This window comes from Mesocricetus auratus, unplaced genomic scaffold, assembly GCF_017639785.1.
Source record: "Mesocricetus auratus isolate SY011 unplaced genomic scaffold, BCM_Maur_2.0 Super-Scaffold_100027, whole genome shotgun sequence".
Lineage (NCBI taxonomy): Eukaryota > Metazoa > Chordata > Mammalia > Rodentia > Cricetidae > Mesocricetus > Mesocricetus auratus.
The window spans coordinates 10754561-10772179 of record NW_024429208.1 but is presented as its reverse complement, the minus strand read 5'-3'; the positions used below and the strand labels follow the sequence as shown (position 1 = coordinate 10772179).

Genomic DNA, 17619 nt, shown 5'->3' with positions numbered 1-17619 from the left:
TGCACACTCTACTCCCGAGTCATGCTCTCAGCCCTGGACCGGGATTTGCTTCTTCAAAAATCTCCCCTGCCCATTCTGGAAGCTCAGTCTGACTGGAAAGCTCTAAAACTGCCACAGAAGGAGAATTTCAAATGCAGGCAGCCAAGGAGCAGAAGAAATGACCCTCTACACACACATCCTCTCTCTCTCTCTCTCTCTCTCTCTCTCTCACACACACACACACACACACACACACACACACACACACACACACACACACACACCTTCCCCATGCCCAAATCATGCACAAGGGCCTAGCTCAGAACAAAAACCGCTCCCCACCTCCCTTTTATAGCTTCCTTTGGAAATTTATGCTGCAATATTTATTCTAACAGGAAAAGAAGCCATTAAGACAGAAGGCAGAACACATGACAACAATCAATGAAATCAGTTCAGGAGGCTTTATCCCCTGGGGACGCTTGAGTCACTCCTGATGTTCCGAAAAGTCAAGAATTAATGGTCACCAAGGACATTTTTGTTTTCCCGCAGATCTTTTTCCTTTCATCGTTGTCTTCCTTAAAACAGTTCATCATCCATTTGCATCAAAGAGTCCTGGGGGAGCCCTGCCTGCCCTGGAGACTGCTGCTGGCAGCGCCTGCTCTCTGCTTAGGTTGACACTGTGGAGTGGTGACAGGCTCGCTCTGGAGCAGGTTTAGGACCATGGTTTCCTGGGGCCGAAAGGAGACTGCAAGCCCAGCTTCTCTTCCTTCTCTGAGATATGAACAGAGCTTCTGTTTCACAGGCTTTGGGGGATTGTTCGCCTGGTAAAACACCAGGTACTGTATTTGGGAAACGTTAGCTACTCCGTGACTCCTAAATAAACCCAAACCCCTGTCCAACCACTAAACCTGATCCCATCACATCATGAAGTGTTGTACAAATGCTTTGACAAGTTGATTAATTCTGAACTAACATAATAATAGCACACCTATGGAGCTGTCCATTTGGCCATTCCTTTGAAAACTAATAAACCTTTATTTAAAACTTGAAATATTGAAGCGGGCAGGAAGGTAAGAAAGGGAGGAAGAAGTGATAAACATAAGGAAGGCACTAGAAATTATAGGTGCAGGTGAGAACTTTCTGGAGATTACCAACAGCACAGCGCAACAAATGGGGGTGCATGGAATTAAAAATTTCTGCACATCAGTGGAAACTACCAGCACAGTGAACAGACAGCTTCTTGAATAAGAAACAAAAAGTCTTTGCCATGTATGCAATATCTAGGACATATATGCAAAGATTAAACAAGACCACAAAACTGGTGGTCGATAAGCAGGCTAATGAAATGAACAGACAATTCTCAAAAGAAGAAACACAAGTGGCCAATGCTTTTTGAAAATGTTCAATATCCTTAGTTACCCGGGAAGTTCAGATTACAGCCCTTGAGAGCTTCCCTCTTATGCCAGTCAGAGCGGATGACAGAAAACAGATGACGACAGAAAACGTGGTGAGACTGGGGGGGAGAGGAGTCCTTGTTCACTCCTGGTGGCAGTGTGAACGGGTGTGACCACCATGGGAATCAGTGTGATGGTGATCCTCCCCCCCCCAAAAAAAAATTGGAAGTAGAATTATCATGTAGCTTCGGAGGCAGTTGAAGACCCAGGACTGAAGGGGTCGTGCAGAGAAGCTGAGGATTGACACCATGAAGAGAGAGCCTGTGAGAGGTTGGCTGTTGGTGAAAGTGTATCCCGGTCACAGCAAGGGACCCTAGCATTTTGGAGATGCCAGCACCACGGGACGGGACGACCACCAGGAAGAGCAGCAGAGTGGAGCCAGCCAGGGCCTAGAAGACGAGCTGTGTGTGCTGCAGAGAGCGGAGCTGGAGAAGTAAGCCAAGCCCTTTGGAGGAGCCCGGAAGATGGTGAGTGAATCCTAGATAACTGGATGTTGAGTTGTTTACACTTTCGGAGTTTAGGTTTGCTTTAAGATTGTGACTTTCTGTGCCCTGAGCTTTCTAGCTTCTTCTCTCTCAAGTTAGAAGGCCCACAGTTGAGAGACTTTGGGTTTTAAAACACGTTGAATCTTAAAAAAGATACTTTAAAGAGACTGAGCTTTTAGTGTGTTTGAATTTTTAAAGACGGCATGATTTTTGAAGTTGTATTTTTTAAAGTGAGATCTCAGGGATGAACAAGAAGGGAAGGGCCGTGTTTCAGCGGTGACTTGTTTGTGTGACAAATTGAAAAGAGATCAGTTGTGCTGGCTAACTTCATGTCCATGTCACACAAGCTAAAGGCATCAGAGGAGGGAGCCCCAACTGAGAAAGTGCCTCCGTAAGAGCAGGCTGTAGGTGAGCCTGTTGGGCATTTTCTACATTAGTGATCAACGGAGGAGGGCCCATCCCATTGTGGGTGGTGCTGTTCGTGGGCAGGTGGTCCTGAGTCCTATGAGGAAGCAGGCTGAGCAGGCCAAAGGAGCAAGCCAGTAAGCAGCACCCTCCGTGGTCTCTGCATCAGCTCCTGCCTCCAGGTTCCTGCCCTGGTTGACTTCCTGTCCTGAACTCCTTCAGCGATGAACAATGATACGGAAGTGCAAACTAAACACACCCGTTCCTCTTCAAGTTGCTTTGGTCATGGTATTTCATCGTACAGATAGAAACCCTGACTAAAGCAGTAGCTGTGACTACTGAGAGGGAGACCGGAACTGTCAGTGGATATGCAGCACGTTGCCCACCTTGGTAGCAAGCAGTGACACAGAAAACATTTATTTTCATTGTCAGATTTAATCTAAGTGTGCTAGGAAAGTGTACCACATCCCCAGGGCAAGGAAGATGAAAGGTTTCCACACCCCAACATTAAGTCTCTCTGTTGACAAAGTAATCCAAATCAAACCAAATTAAGGATTAAAGACCAAACCAGGCAGTGGTGGCACATGTCTTTAATTCCAGCAGAGGCAGGTGGATCTCTGTGAGTTCAAGGCCAGCCTGATCTACAGAGCAAGTTCTAGGACAACCAAGAAAAACTTGTCTTGAAAAACCAACCCCCCCAAAAAACAGGAAGGAAGGAAGGAAGGAAGGAAGGAAGGAAGGAAGGAAGGAAGGAAGGAAGGAAAAAGGACCAGATTTTTTTTTCTTGGTTTTTCAAGACAGAGTTTCTCTGTATTGTTTTGGAGGCTGTCCTGGAACTCGCTCTGTAGACCAGGCTGGCCTCAAACTCACAGAGATCTGCCTGCCTCTGCCTCCTGAGTGCTGGGATTAAGGGCATGTGCCACCAATGCCCGGCTAAAAGGAACAGATTTAATGAGCAAACCAACTCCCAGGTGCTTCTTAGGGGAAGAAAGCAGAAGAGAAGTGACGGCAGGTTTAATGACCAGAGCTTAAATACAATGTAGGCATGGTGTTGAGGAGCTCTGGGGTGGAGCTGCCCTTGGCAGGCTTTCTGAGGAGGGGGCTTTAGAATAGGGAGAGTGAAACCAGTGAAGAGATTCCTAACAGAAGACATTTCGTTTTCGTTTGGTAAATGTCAGTTCTCAGGTGATGAGGCAGAGGTGGTAGACATTTGGAGGAGAAAAACCAACTCTACATAATGGCCTAAGATACTGAATCCAAGACTGAACTTGATTTCTCAAGAAATACAGTTGTTCAGTATGTGATGTCCCTGCTCCTTCAGCCTCCCTCCTTTATTTGGGGTGGCCAACCAAGTGAAAGACATCCTCAGGTCCACAGGTTCCCTGGGAGGGAAATGTGCCTTTGTTTCTAAGTAGAAGTTGGAGGTGGGTTGGACAGTCATGCTATTCATTTGCTTTCCCTGTTACTAATCTTTAGCTCCCTGCATATAGCACTGGATGTTAGGTTTGGGTGGGGTGGTTGGTTCGGGAGGGACAGTGAGGTGGCTTACCGGAGACTAGGAGTTTATTAGAGCCATTGACAGCATGGACAGACAGCAGACAGAGGGGCAACAGCATGGCTGGGGTCCAGGGAGAGTTCAGGCCCCAACACCGGAGACAGCATGGCAAGGTCCCTGAAGAGAATCAGAGCCCACTGCTCAGAGGATGAGGAAGGTTCACAGCCTGGCTCTCTGAGAGGAGGCAGGGGATGGGCAGGGGAACCGAATGTGACACCCCTTTGAGTGGCGGCAGCAGCAGCAAGTGGGCTAGCTCAGTGACTCACTAGGATGCCTATCAGCGTGAGAGGAGGACCCAGCAGAGGCTGGATTCTAACATTACACTCTCACACTCCTTACAAAGCAGGGTGTCTGCAGTTCAAGTGCAGGCTTCCATTCTGTGGTCCTGATGCCCAGGTTCTATCTCAAGGAGTGGGGGACCATAGGAGGAAATCTGATTTGATTTCTCTGTCAGCCCACACGTGTCTCTCTCTCTCTTAATGAATTTTTATTCCATCTCTTGTAAATGTCAGATGTGACATCTATTTGTACCTTTGCTTGAAGCAAGTTGCCCTTTTCCCGAGAGTGGCACCCCTCCACATTGAGAACTCACAAGGCAGGCCCTAACAACCTCAGAACGCAACTCCCCAGGTCTGCCCCAGGTCCTGGGGTACTGTTAAACAAAGGGTGAAAATCTGCTCCGTTTCAGAGACCATACCAGGGTGTTGATGGTGATTTGAATACAAGTAACTCCCCATTGACAGGATGATCTCTGGTTGCCCATTCTGGGTAGAACACTGGGACCACATCACATCATCCGTGGGCCAAGAATTACCCTAGCCTTAGCTTTCAAGGGTGTGCTAAGAGTGTTTGGGAAAGCTACACTGCTCTCTGGGGGAAAAGTGTGCATCATGGGACGTGTCCTTTAACAAGATAACAATGTTCCTAGAACGGCAACCTGAGGAAGTGATGTCAAAGAGGCCAAGGTTGTGTGTCAGATGTTGTTGTTGGTGTTCATAATAGAAAGGCTGGAAGCAGCAGAAATACCAGAGCTAGGTGAATTTCTCTCATCCCTTCTATGGGTTAGTGCCACTAAGTGAGTCACCGTGAAGAGAGTGTAGCATGGGAAAAAAAAAAGCCTAAAAACTTTGTGTCCCTGTTGTGTATCTAACTTTGTGTGTGTGTGTGTGTGTGTGTGTGTGTGTGTGTGTGTGTGTGTGTGTGTCCTGCGGCAAAAAGAGTCATAGGGTATGAAAAAAATGATGACAGGTGGTTTAAGATATTGGGATGTTCTTCGAGATTTTCTTAAGATGATCCGTTTGTGGAACTGATAAATGCTTTCAGGCAGAATGCTCGTATGCTAAATCCCTCATCTCAAGCTACATGCCCTGTTACAAGTGCCACTTATTTTTGTCCCACAGATCTAGTCCACAGCAGCCTGTGATTGGCCTTTCTACATTCTCATGTAAATCAAATGGTTTGACTAGTTGGTAAGCATACGAAGTAGTTTCTCTGTGGGCGTGTAAGAGGGGTCCTTGTGTTGGCGTGCATGTGTGGCAAAAGGATGGAGTGTGTCCATGTGCATCGTGCACGTGAGTATATAAGACATGTCTTCAGTGTCTAGTGTCATTCCTTGGGGGCTGTCTGCTTCGTTTCGTGAGGCAGGGTCTCTCACTAGGTCCTAGGCTTACTAATTCAGCTAGGCTGACTGACCAGCATGTCCCAGGACTGACCTGTAGCCCCCCAAGAACTGGGATTACAAGCATCTGCCACCACAGTTTATCTTTTTATGTGGGCACTGGGGATTGAACAGGTCCTCATGCTGGTGGGGCAAGTGTTTTGCCAATTAAGCTATTTCCCCAACTTTAGACTGATAGGGTTCTTTATGTCTTTTTTGGGGGGATTGGTTTTTCGAGACAGGGTTTCTTTGTGTAGTTTTGTAGAACAGGCTGGCCTCAAGCTCGCAGAGATCTGCCTGCCTCTGGGAGATCTACAGAGCAAGTTCTGTAGATCTTGCTGGAATTAAAGGTGTGTGCCATCACCACCCAACATAATATTTTCTCCCCTGTAACCTATTTTTTCTTTTATTATTACTATTATTGCTGTTCAAAGATGTTTTGTTTTTAGTTCCCTTTCCAAATTTTTTTATTTGGGTGTTTATATGCTATGAACTCAAGGTAAACAAAGACTAAAACTTTAAGATTCAGAACATATATATGAAAAATGTAATGTCAGGATGCCAGGATACAAAAATCAATACTTTTTAATGACAATCTATTTATGTATTTATTTATTTTAACTATAGCTAATGAAAAGCATTAAGAAGTGATCTAACTGATTGTCTGCTCTTTAGCTTCCTACAATACTCATAAAATACAGTTCCTTGCTGGAGAGATGGCCAGTGGTTAGAGCACTGACTTTTCATCGGACCTGGCTTTGATTTCCAGCCCTTCACATGGCCACTTACACCCAGCTGTCCCTGCTAATCCATTATGATGTCACCCTCCGTCTTGTGAAGTGAGATGCCAGCTCCTGCAACTTTGATGACATCCGCCTTTACAAAAACACTGGCAGCATATCTTTTCAAAACTGCTCATTAATGTTCCTTCCTATTTCTCTTGCTTCCCTTTTTGCTTCTACAGCAGTAACTCAGGTAGTTTTAATTGTAGCGTACAGCCACAGAGTGTAAAACCAGACAGAAGCCGACACAGTGTGTGAGTTTTCCTAACACTCTGATCAAACACCTACAGAAGTAGCTCTAAGGGAAAATTCTTCTTTGGCTCCTGGTTTCAGAGGTGTTAGTCCACAGAAGGGAGGGTGTGGTGTGCAAGAAGTCCCTGTGGCTGGGGCTGGAAAGCAGAGAAAGCTGGATGCAGACACTACAGCTACAGTTTTTCCTTCATGAAGCCATCTTTACAATCCCGAGATGTGTACAGGACTGAGTTCCACTCTGTATGCGCATGTCAGAGAGGCGTGGTCACACCCTGCAGTAGGTTTGGTGTGTACAGGGCTGACTTTAGCCCTGTATGCGCATGTCAGAGAGGCATGGTCACACCCCGCAGTAGGTTTGGTGCACGCTGCCTTCCCACCGTGATTATTTTTAGGGATCTGTACATACCACACTATAGTGGGACTTTATCTTTGTGGGACCACCAGCCTGCAAATAATGGCACTGAGACTTATTACTTATGAAAACATGGCCTTTAGCTTAGGCTTGTTCCCAACCAGCTCTTACAACCTAACCTAACCTGCTTTTATTGATCTACTTTATAACACTTGGCTTTTTACCTCTTCCATGTTGTATGTCGAAGGCATCTCCACCTCCCTCCTCTCTCTCCCCAGTAATCTCGCCCATTCTCTCCTGAGTAGCTACTGGCTATTCAGCCTTTTATTAACCAATCAGAAGGCACCTTAGGCAGAGACACTTCCTGGTTGAGGTAAGGTCTCCTCCTGTTCTCTTTATGGTAAGGGTTGGGTTGAGGAAGGTCCACAGATCAGCTATGCCTCTGGGATGGCCAGTAACTGGAGACAGAATTATCATTGCCCAAAGTCCTTCTGGTTAACCATGTACCGTCTGAAATTTCCTTTTGCAGACATTATGCAAGCACGGCGGGTTAGGAGTGTTAGGGCAGAACAGAGCACACCCGTGATCAGCTCTCCCACGCCATGCACAAGCTCCACAAACGGTCATTTATTTCCCAGCAGGGAGGGAGGATAGCATCATGGAACCCACACGTGGAGATTTGCTGCCCCCAGCCTGACTCCAGGGATGGACCTGACTGGGGCTGTGAGGGAATGAAGGAAAGACAAACACACAGACCCCGGGAAAGCTGGGGTGGAGTAAGTGGACTCTATGGCGGAGATGCCGCAGCACCCCAGAAGCCCAGCGTGTTTATTATATACAATCCAACAGGGAGGCGGGGCTGCTGTATGCAAATGAACAAGGAGGTGGGACAATTACTATATGCAGCTGAGTCAAGGGGGCGGGTTTCCGCTCTTCTGGGGAAGAGGGCAAAGTCTTCAAGAAGTGAACATCTGGAAAGAAAAAACTGTGATTGACATTTTCTGGCTACACTGTCACCATCCGCACAAACTGAAAGGTTTTGCCATCCCTCCGAGCCTCATTTGGCCACTCGGGGGGAAGAGGGGTGGGGTGGAGTGGGGCGGAGATTTTTCCACAGAACTGAGGCTTTGGAGCTGTGCTGTGTCAACAGCATCCAGTCACTCAGGACGTTACTTTCCCAGGGCTTCCCCTCCCCACGGAAACAGATCTGCTTAGTCACTCATCTGTTTAGTACCCTTTAGAGGAAGTTTTTAGAGAAGAAAACTGGTTTAAGAGGAAGGTCAATCCAAGGCTGTCTCACTCTAGATGAGAACACAGTTGTGTGGACTCCGCACGTAGATGACCTAGTCAGAGAGACGCTATTACGTAAGCAAGGACAAATAGATGGGCTTGTAGGTTTTAAGACTGAGTTTCACTGTATAGCCCAGAATAGCCTGAAACTTGATATACAGGCTGGGCTGGCCGCTACACTTGGAATCCTGCTGTCTCAGTCTCCCAAGCACTGGGATTACAAGCTTGTATGCTCAACTCTGCTTGCAGGTTTGAGGTATGGCCACCAGTCTCTGAAGGCAGTGGCTGGGTTGAGTTTCCACTGAGTAGAGCTGGGAAGTCTACATTTGTTTCCTCGTGGTCCTAACAGTGAGCCGCTGTGGCCATCCAGGATAGGAACCCAGCCTTTGCCAATCACTTTTTCTTAACCCCAGTGCTTCTCTCGACCTGGCTGGGTGATGGGGAATGACTGTCCTAGTGCTGCCACCTAGAGGCTCATCTTGGCCTTGCACTTAATTCACAGGAACACTACCCCAATGAGTTCACTTCTGGAGATGGAAAGAAAGGTATGTTCATGAACTTTCCCTTTGCTGGGCCTCATCTTCCCCTGCTCCACCTACTTCCTCTGGGCGGGGTCTGCTGCACAGCCTGTGCCCAGGAAGGCACCACTGACTCTCCTCTGCCTCCTTGTGTGTAGTTTGAGAGACCATGGATGGGGTGTGGCTCCTCATTGGCGGCCACCTGGTTCCCCAAATGGGGATCGGACGGGAATGGGACTGGTCTCACTGCCTCCCCAGGACTTGTGTGGAACTGAACTGTTAATTAACAGAGAACCCCTTGTGGGCTCTCTAGAAGGGGGAGGACTCTGACATGAGTTCCCATCTTCTTCCTTCCCCATCCCACCCAGCCATACTGATGATGTCTCCTGAGTCAGCACAGATTGTCACAGGTTCTGGGTCTGCATGTGGTTGTGGAGACATCAACTACCAACCCTCTGCTAGAAATCCTCCACCCCAAGATATCCCGTACCAAAGAGACAGCTTTTTGTTTGTTTTTGTTTTGTTTTGTTTTTGAGACAGGATTTCCCTGTATTGCTTTGGAGGCTGTCCTGGAACCCTCTCTGTAGACCAGGCTGGTCTCAAACTCACAGAGATCCACCTGCCTCTGCCTCCCAAGTGCTGGGATTAAAGGCGTGCGCCACCAACGTCCGGCCCAAAGAGATATCTTACCTGGCCTGGAGATTCATCAGTGCTCCAGAAGGCTATAAGAGGTTGTACATAACTGTGTTCTAGATCCCTTTGTGTGAAGCCCTGGATGGCACTCCAAACTTGCAGAATTTTTTGTGTTAGTCAAGGTTCTCTGGAGGTCTAGAACTGACAGAAGGGGATTTATTAGAATGGGATATACCTTGGAGGATGAAGGAGGTTCACAGAGAGGCTGGGAATGGGTCAGAGACTCTGCCGGCTGTGGGAGGAGTCACCGTGTGGACTGATGCACAGGCAGAGGGATCGATGCATCCTCCTTGCATTTGATTTAGATTCTGGGCGTCTTCACACAAATTAATCTCAATTTCATTTGTCTAGAGAAAACAGTGGGTTGGCTTCCGGAATCCATTTTTTTCTTTCCATTTGCATTTGTCTTGGCATTTGCATTTGTCACAAGATAAATGTGCATGTCTGGCTCTGCCTGTGACCAGGCTCCACAGTCTAGACATTGAGACAATAGTGGGAATCGGGTCACATGGGAAAACTGGATCTCTGCCTGGCTCTGACTCCACCTTACAAGATCCCTTTGGGGCAAACATCTTCTGTCCCTAAGCCTCAGGAGCCGTCTCGAATGCTGCCTGTGGTGTCAGCAGTGTGAGAGAGCAGGTGCCTGCCACGCTGGGATGACACAGGGGTGGCCGAGGCCGGGACCCTTGGAAGGGCTCCTGGCTGCAAGGTTTGCTACCCTGGCCTCCAGCAGTGCACAGACAGAAAATTCCTGTCCCCTCTCTGTGTACCTGGGTGGCTTTGCCAAGTGTGACCGGAGGAGCCCAGATGCTGACTCTGGACTCTATTCCCTGACTTGGCCTGAGTGTGAGTCCTTGCTCATATCCCAGAGACTCAGATTCTCGTTGGGCAGATGAGGTACTGCCCATGAGAAGGTCTCCCTGTCCTCTTCTTGGGCAGCCGAGGTTAATGCAGGATTCCACTTCAGTCAGAAGTTGGAGCCACGGATGTGGCCAGCTCTTTTTACCAGGTATCCCCACAAGTGGAGTGGTTTCCTCTTTAGACCCTTTCTGGAAACAAAAGCCTTCCCAGTGATGATGAATGTGAGCTCATTCCCCTCTCCTCCATCCTGCCTCAGGCCTGACCACACCTCCCGGACCGAGAGGGTCACAGTCAAGTGGGCTGGGCTGTGTGAGTCATCTCGAACCCCTCAACTTCCCTGGCATCCACGCAGAGGTCATAATGCAATTGCTTGTCTTTATTGCTGTCTGAATCAGCCCTGGCAATCAGCATGATGGATATATTCTCTGCCCCGTGGCAGCCCCCTAGTGGCCAGATGTGGTGCTAAGTAAGGTAGTGTGTGTTTGCAGTTGGTTTTGTTTGAGACATGGTCTCACTGGGTATCCATAGCTGGTTTGGAACTTGCTTTATATACTAGACTGGCCTTAAACTCAATGACATCTGCCTGCCTTTGCCTCTCAAGTTCTGGGATTAAAGGTGTACACCACCATGTCCAGAGTGTGTGTGTGTGTGTGTGTGTGTGTGTGTGTGTGTGTGTGTGTGTGTTTTCTGATTACAGGCAGATTTGAGATGTGTATTTGGGAGCTTGCTGAGTCTGTCAAGCCCAACTACAGCCCCACCATCATGGAGGCTCCAGCCCCTGCCTTCCTAGGCCAGTCAGGTAGGTACAGGACATCTGAGGTCCCAGTGAGTGACTTTTAAAGTGCATGATGGTGTTTTAAATGTCTAAGCAGGAGACAGATCAGCTGGGAAAGTGGAAAGTTAGATGCTAAAAGTTAGGACTTTGTTTTCTTCCAGGGTGTTAGAAATATTCTGGGGATGGTTCAACAATCTTGGAAACATATGAAGTGTAACAGGACTACACACTTGAAGAGTTTCTTTTGTTATACAAGTTCTACCTCAATTTAAGAAACCCCTAGATGTTGCTTACACTGGTGGATTTGAAATTAGACTCCTGTGTTGAGGTGTCAGCTCCTTGAGGGTCTGTTTTGGAGACTGTGTGCTAGTGCAGGGTGGGGACAGGGGGGATCCCAGAGACCACAGCATGCTGGTTTGGTTTTCCTCATACAGTCATAAAACACTGACCAAAAGAAATGAACGGGCCAGACGGTGGTGGCGCACGCCTTCAATCCCAGCACTCGGGAGGCAGAGGCAGGTGGCTCTCTGAGTTCAAGGCCAGTCTGGTCTACAGAGTGAGTTCCAGGACAGCCAGAGAAACCCTGTCTGGGGTGAGGGGAGGAGCGTGGACGAGCAGGAGGAAAAGGTTTATTTGACGTGTAGGTTACAGCCCGTCACGGAGAGCAATCAGAACAGGCCCTGGGGGCAGGGACTGAAGCAGAGACGTGGAGGATTATTGTTTGCTGGCTAGCTCCCCATGGCTCACTCGCCCAGGCCCTTTTCTTGTGCAGCCCAAGCCCACTTGCCCAGCAGTGGAACCACCCACAGTGGGCTGGGCCTTCCTATATCAATTATCAGTTATGAAAACGCCCCACAGACACGCCCATCTGAGGGAGTCGATTCTTCCACTGAGGTCCCCTCTTCCCAGGTGTGCCAAGTGACAAGAAAACTAAACAGGGGACACAGTGTGGCTGTGAGCAGGTGGGATGTTCTTTTGGTGTATCCCCACTTTGGCTATAGTTTCAAAACTCTTCAGTTAGGCACAGACCTAGGTGGGTGTAAGAAAAAAGATTTAGGACACAGAACGTTGAGATGATCTAGCTCTCACTAGGTTGTCCGGGCTGCTCTTAAACTTCTTGTCTTAGTCAGCCTTGCTTAGCTGGGACTATAGGCGTGGGCTGTCATGCTCTTCGTGATAGCCACTTTGATTATTGCTGTCACAAAAATACATGATAGACTTAAGGACAGAAGTGGGGAGTTGCTCATAGTTCCAGGGCAAAGTCCACCATAGCAGAGATATCATGATGGCAGGGTTCTGGCAGCTGGCTCCCTTGGGCCTACAGAAGGAAAGAGACAGTCCCTCACCGTAGACTATGGAATGATACTGCCCATGCCAATTACCCAATCTAGACATTTCCTCATAGGTTTACAGGGAGGTTTATCTCCAGGCCATTCTAAGCTTCCTTAATTGATAACCAAGTATAACAATGACTGATTGCTTTGTACAAAGGTATCTTACAAATGTCATTAAAGTTTATAGCCAGCAGACTGAGATCATGCCATCAAACCTGGACGGGAACCCTCGTGGTTTCTGTGGGGAGGAAGGAATTGTGTGGAGATAGTCGCTCCAATCCTTGCTGAGAGGTTCAACCTGCCTCCCTGACAGACTTCCCTGGAGCTACTAGACTTGCCTAGCTGTAGTTGGACTTTTCCTTGGACTTCCAGCCTGCAAATAATGACATGGAGACTTATTAATTATGAAAGTTTGGCATTCGCTTAAGCTTATTCCCAACTAGCTCTTATAACTTCTATGTTCTGCCTCATGGCTTTTTTTTTTTAATCTTTCTTCTGTTCTGTATGCCTGACTTGTTCTGAGACTCATTGGTGTTTCCTGTGAGACTAATTCTTCTTCCCAGCATTCCTTTCTCACCCCGGAAATCCTGCTATCCTCTCCTGCCTTGCTATTGGCTGTTCAGCTATTTGTTAAACCAACCAGAAGGTGCCTTAGGCAGAGACACATCTCTACAATGTATAAAAAGATTACCCTACAACACCTAGTCAGCTCCACGTCACTCCCTTCAGGTCCTCCTTACGTCTCCTAATATATACCCCTCTGGCTGGGTCTAACTGCCACAGACCTTGATGCTGAAAGCAATCCCAAAGAACGGAATCTTAAGGATGAGTTTTCCTCTTTGGTTCTGGGTTTCTGGAATTCTATTCACTAGACTTGGTTTAAAGACATTAATGACACTCTTTGCTATGGTAAAATCAGAAGTGGTTGCCCATGGCATGATGGATGCTATTACCATAAGCATCTGTATGTGAGTGGGGCAGGTCACCAGCCAGTGCCCGAGAGTCCCAATCTGACCTCCCTGATGGCCTTGCCTGTGGGTCTCAGTCTTTCCTAACCAGCCCCATCTCGACATCAGAAAATGCTTTCTGCTAAGTCTCTTGCTGTCTTTTATTTCTGTCCATTTTCTCACGGTTCCCACTTCAGTGGCTGACCCTGACTTACAATTAGGTCACTCAGTTCTCTGCCTGTGTGCTGGTATAATGGAGTCACGTGGCTGTCCTGCTTTAGGTTCCAGCATGGTTGTGAGAGAGAGAAAGACTTAGATGTTCCGTGAAGGCCCTTGGCAGTTGTCAGTGCAGTGCCTGTGTGGCTGTGCCCCTTATACCAAGCCCAGGTGCAGAAGGTGTAGCTCAGGGGTAGAGCGCTGAGCCTCAGACTGTAGTTGGTCAGAGTCAGGGGTGGGAGGCGGTGCTTCAGAGCCCCACCCTCCCTGTTCCTCATCAGAGAAGGCAACTAGGCAAAGATGGTGTTACATTTGTTTATGCTGCAGAAAGTTACTTTAACTGTGTAAAGGTGTGTTACATTTGTTTATGTTGCATTTGTAGGATTGTGTATTTAATTCTGTAAAGATGTGTTGCATTTGTTTCACCTTGCCTGCCTAAAGCACCTTCGAGATGATTGACCAATAGCAGGAGAAAGGACAGGCAGGGCTGGAGGGCAGAGAGAATGAATAGGGGGAGAAATGTAGGCTCCAAGAGAATGAAGCCCAGGCCTGGGGTAGGAATGCAGGCAGCCTCCAGCCAGTCAAACACAGAAGTAGTGAAAGTAAGTCATACAGAAAGGAAAGGTAAACAGCCCCAGGCAAAGGGTAGATAAACAAGTCCTGAGGTAGCACATGCCTTTTGTCCCAGCCCTTGGGAGGCAGAGACAGGTGGATCTCAGTGAATTGAAGACCAGCCTGGTCTAACAAGCCAAGTTCCTTGACAGCCAGGACTGTTACACAGACAAACTCTGTCTCAGAAAAACAAACAAAACAAAAAAGAGCTAGCCAGAAACATGCCTAACCTAGGGTGAATATTCAAAAGCTGGGCACGGTGGTGGCCTTTGATCCCAACGACTGGGAGGCAGAGGCAGGTGAATCGCTGTAAGTTTGAGGCCAGCCTGGTCTACATAGCAAATTCCAAGCCCACCAGTGCTACATACTGAGACCCTGTTTTTAAGTTAAAAAGAAAAAAAGGGGGGGAACCTGTAAACTGAGAGCTGCCCCGACTCTGGATTCTTCCTCTTCTAGTGCCTGGTGCACAGTTAGCCCCAGGGAACATCTACTGAACAAATAAAGCCACAGCTGGGGATTGTGGGTGAGAGAGGGCTGGGCATTGTGGCAAAGAGAAATCAGCCTCTCTTGTCAGAAATAAGCATTTCACAGAGGATTTGGAATGTGAGGGGAAAAAAAAAAACGAAAAGAAAATAAAATCAACTCTACCCCCTGAGAGATAACTCATAACTAATGTTTTGGCATAAATCTTTTCAGTCTTTTAGTACCTATTTTATTTTTTTATTTTATTTTTTTGGTTTTTCGAGACAGGGTTTCTCTGTATTGCTTTGGAGGCTGTCCTGGACTTCGCTCTGTAGACCAGGCTGGCCTCGAACTCACAGAGATCCACCTGCCTCTGCCTCCCGAGTGCTGGGATTAAAGGCATGTGCCACCACTGCCCTGCTAGTACCTATTTTAATGTAATTGGATCCATAGGTCTATAATGTTGTTACTCCATTGTTTCACAACATGTGAGCATTTTCCTTCTTCAAAAAAGTTGGTTTAAAAACTATTTCTACAATCTGCATATTTTACATTTGAATAGCCCCTTATTTAATTACTCTCCTACATCAGACTTAAGTTATTCATTCATTTATTCATTCATCTATATTGCTGTGACCAAAAATGCAGGTATGAACTTTTTTTTTTTTTTTTTTTTTGGTTTTTCGAGACAGGGTTTCTCTGTATTGTTTTGGAGGCTGTCCTCAAACTCAGAGATCCGCCTGCCTCTGCCTCCCGAGTGCTGGGATTAAAGGTGTGCGCCACCAACGCCCGGCATGGGTATGAACATTTTAAAGGTTAAACCTGGTCCTGTTTCTTTTTCCTTCAGAGTGTATCTTCAGGACAGATTTCAGGAAATGGAAGTCACTATATTAAAAAGTTCAAACATTCAGGAACCCTAAAGAGGTAGGTGGGTTTTTTTCCTTACTTGCAAGTTAATTATGTGCAAAAATGAGGCTGTGTGAGTGGCCGAAGCATGTGCCTGTGAAACCAGGATCCTTAAGCATGGATGGAAACCAGGTCTGGTGTCTCCCAAACGAGACTCTCAACAGCACAGGGTCTCATGATTCTACTTAATCACCCTTGGTTGAGAAAATCAAACACATATGTCTGAGTTGGTTTTTGAGGAAGCCATTCTAGGACTCAACAGTGCCAGGTGCTTACAGGCAGCAGGAAGTGTGGACACCTTGATTGTCAGCCACCGTGGGGTGACTTTTGTGATAGAAGTGTACCACTGGTAGACTAAAAATGGCTCTGAGAGCCAAAATTAGATCACACGTCTGCTCAGCAGCCTTCATTATACCCCCAGAGTTGGCTGATCAAAGTGGAGTACAATAATGTGGAAAGTGTCAGCAGTAATATGCAGCACCGACCAACCACAAAGAGGCTGTAACTCTACCCTAGGCCATTTCCTTTTTAATCTTCCATGAGCACCAAAAAAGGCAGGCCAGTCCTTTCATGGACTCTACACTGGAGATAGCATATGCCTCAGGTGGACATTCTACTTGATGTTTTATATTCTCTATCCCACAAAACAGCACCCTCTGAGTGGGAGCCAGGAATAACTGACTACATTGGAGCCTTTCAGGGCTACGCCCCGTACAAGGTGAACTCTTTCCTTGAAAGAGAATTGGCCAAACACAAGCCTGGCCTGATTGGTAGTCTCTGCACTGCTTGCCATCTTTTCCTATATGTCCAGCTCACAACAGTGGGGGTGTTGTCAAGTCCAACACAATGATAAATAGAATCCAGGTCACGCAGGCTACAGCAACAGCCTTATTCCAGTTGGTTCAAAGAAAACATGTTCTTAGGATGGGTATCTATGTATTTATGTGTCACAGCCATGATCTACCCAATTCACAGACCCAAACTGAAGAGTCTTGAAATACATTTGAGGGGCTGGAGAGATGGCACAGTGGTTAAGAGCACTGGCTGCTCTTCCAGAGGACCAGAGTTTGATTCCCAGCACCCACACGACAGCTCACAACGGTGTCTACCTCTAGTTGCAGGAGACTTTCTGACCTCCAGTCAGTAAGCACACACACATACAGGCAAAACATCCACCCACACAATTAAAAAGAAAGAAAAAATGAACCGGGCAGTGCTGGTGCACACCTTTAATCCCAGGACTCAGGAGACAGAGGCAGGAGAAGCTCTGTGAGTTCAAGGCCAGCTCTGGTTTACAGAGGAAGTTCCAGGACAGTTAGGGTTACACAGAGAAACCCTGTCTCAAAAAGCAAGAAACAAACAAAAAAATTAATATAAAACAAAAATAAATACCAGATGTCCTGGAACTCGCCAGAGATCTGCCTGCCTCTGCCTCCCAAGTGCTGGGCTTAAAGGCGTGCGCTACTACCACCAAGCAAGAAATTTGTTTTTTAAATACCCAGTTAGCTTTGGAGGAGAATAGCTGCTCACTGTGTCAGGGACCTCTCAGGGGCACCTCTAGCTTCCCTCTGTCAGAAGCGCCAATCAGCAAAACTGTTGACAACGGAGGCTTGAAGCATTTTAAAGGGAGGGTTAGGGTTGTTGGATCCTCGGGCAGTGAGCCTCGCCTGCTCGACAGCTCTTGGTCTGAACATTGCTGGATGGGAGCTGATCTGTAGAGGACCCAGTGGACGGGCGGTGAGGCACTGAGCTCAGGAAGGCACTGGGGGCCTACTATTTTTTTTTTTTTTTTTTTTTTTAGCTGCTGGAGGTAGAGGAGAGAGGAGAGGAGACAGCGGCTCCTCCTTGACTGCTGTAAGGAATCAGGATGGTGAATCTCACTCGGCCTGCAAAGGGAATTCTGTCAGTTATCAGTCACCTCCGCTGGTGGTGTCAAACATTATGTCACATAAAAGCCTAGAGGACTATTATCTGGCTTCATGCTGGAGCAAAGGGAACTAAGGCTGGGGTCCTCCCATTGAGCCCCCTTGTTCCCCTCCTGTAGATGACCGGCTCCCTCTCCTCAGCCAGTCTGAGTTCTGAAA

The 17619-nt window shown here is 47.4% G+C and overlaps 2 long non-coding RNA genes across 2 annotated transcripts; one reads left to right on the top strand and one right to left on the bottom strand.

Annotated features, from left to right (window-relative positions):
- Window positions 1-1629: 1629 nt before the first annotated feature.
- Window positions 1630-17613, top strand: LOC110341003. Its single transcript, XR_005871262.1, has 3 exons — window positions 1630-1900; window positions 15477-15553; window positions 17337-17613. It is a non-coding gene; the product is annotated as an uncharacterized LOC110341003 (long non-coding RNA).
- On the bottom strand, window positions 7689-10562 carry LOC121134216. Its single transcript, XR_005871261.1, has 3 exons — window positions 10193-10562; window positions 9420-9563; window positions 7689-7892 (listed from the first exon to the last, which is right to left on the bottom strand). It is a non-coding gene; the product is annotated as an uncharacterized LOC121134216 (long non-coding RNA).
- Window positions 17614-17619: the final 6 nt, after the last annotated feature.